General features: G+C 40.3%; 1 pseudogene; it reads left to right on the top strand.

The window, feature by feature from the left end:
• The first annotated feature begins 286 nt into the window (after nt 1-286).
• On the top strand, nt 287-1,854 carry LOC129031602 (heat shock cognate 71 kDa protein-like; annotated as a pseudogene).
• The last annotated feature ends 290 nt before the right edge of the window (nt 1,855-2,144 follow it).

Raw genomic sequence — 2,144 nt, 5'->3', positions numbered from 1 at the left:
TTGCTGTTGCCATTTTGGAGGATCATGCCTGTCCATACTTTCCACTTCAACTGGATGCTGTGTTACAGTGGATTAAAGTACATTAAAGGTGATCTCATATGAAACGAATCATCTTCAGCTGGGCCAGCTGCTCATGACCAGATAACTGAGAAAAATAGGAAGATCATTGAGGATGTCAAGCACCTGTCCAGAGTTTGCAAAAATGTTCACTAGCATTGCTCATGGCTGTAATGGCTTATCTAGATTTTCATCTATATAAGTGCTGAGTAAGTGATCTCTTAGAATAATGAAATTATTATTTCACCTTGGGAAGACTATTTCCAGTGTTATGGTCATAGGGCCTAATGACTCTAATGTCAAGCTAACAAAGATCCTGAAACCACTGCTGGTCTCAATGTACTTAGAATTATCAATGAGCCAACTGCTGCTTCTATTGCTATGGCACAGACAAAAAGGTTGAAGCTGAAAGACGTGTGCTCATCTATGACTTAAGAGATGAAATTTTTGATGTGTCTGTCCTCACTCTTGAGGATGAAATCTTTGAGATCAAATTTACAGCTGGAGACACCCACTTAGGTGAAGAAGATTTTGACAACCAAATGATCAACCATTTTATTGCTGAGTTCAAATACAAGCATAAGGACAGTAGTGAGAACAACAGGGCTGTCTGATGCTTCTGTACTGCTTGTGATGGGCTAATTGCACTCTCCCTTCCAGCACCCAGGCCAGTAGTGAGATTAATTCCCTCTGTGATGGAAAAGATATTTATATCTCCATTACCCATGCCCAATTTGAAGAACTGAATGCTGTCCTGTTCCGTGGCACCCAGGACCCCATAGAGATAGCCCTTCAGGACACCAAACTAGACAAGTTGCAGATCCATGTTATTGTCCTGGTAGGTGGTTCTATCTTTATCTCCTAGATCCAAAAGCTCCCTCAATAATTATTTAGTGGAAAAGAACTGAGCAAGAGCATTGACCCTGATAAAGCTGTTGTTTATGCTGCAGCAGTCCAGGCAGCCATCCTATCTTAAGACAAATCTTAAACTGTTCAAGATTTGCTACTTTTGGATTCACTCCTCTTCTCTTTGGTAATGATGCTGCTGTGGAGTCATGACTGTTCCCATGAAATGCAATATACTTTTCTTACCAAGCAGATCCAGACCTTCACTACCTACCCTGACAACCAACCTGATGTCCTCATTCAAGTTTATGAAGGTGAGAGTGCCATAACCAAGGATAACAATTTGCTTGCTATCCAGGGCAAGTTTGAGCTCACAGGCATACTTCCTGCTCCCTTTGCTGTTCCTCAAATTAAAGTCACTTGCGATATTGATGTTAATAGCAGCCTCAATATCTCTGCTATAGGTAAGAGTACAGAAAAAGAGAACAAATTATCATCAGTAATGACCAGGGGCATTTGAGCATGGAAGACATTGAGAATATGGTCCAGGAAGCTGAGTACAAAGCTGAAGATGAGAAGCAGAAGGACAAGGTGGCATCAAAGAATTCACCTGACTCTTATGCACTCAACATGAAAGCAACTGAGAAACTTCAAGGCAAGATCAACAATAAGGATAAACAGAAGATTCTTGACAAGTGTAATAAAATCATCAACTGACTTGGTAAGAATCGGACTATAATGAAGGAAGAATTTGAACATCAGCAGAAAGAGCTAGTTTGCAGTCCATCATTATTAAGCTGTACCACGGTGCAGGGACATACTAGGAGGAATTATCAAGCTATACTAGGGTACAGGGACATGCTGGGAGGAATGCCTGAGGGCTTCTCTGGTGGAAGAGCTCCTTTCTCCGGTAGTGCTTCCTCAAGGCCCATCATTGAAGAAGTTGATTAAGCCAACTCAAATATAGATGTAACATTGTTCCACACAGTAAAATGTTGAGGGACCCAAATTTGTAGCAAACTATGTGGCAGTTTTATAGTTGAACTGCTGGAGAAAATTAATGGGCATTCTGTATACTTGAACATGTGTGCAGGGAAAGGAGTAGAATACAGTGCACTTCATGACCAACGTATTACAAGTAGAAAATGCATTATCTAAAATAAAACTGTATTTGGAAATCTCTCCAAGAGTTAGAAATTTGTATGCAATCAAGATATAAAATTATACATACATTTGTAGCT

This window comes from Pongo pygmaeus, chromosome 11, assembly GCF_028885625.2.
Source record: "Pongo pygmaeus isolate AG05252 chromosome 11, NHGRI_mPonPyg2-v2.0_pri, whole genome shotgun sequence".
Lineage (NCBI taxonomy): Eukaryota > Metazoa > Chordata > Mammalia > Primates > Hominidae > Pongo > Pongo pygmaeus.
This window is presented reverse-complemented; position numbering and strand designations above follow the sequence as displayed.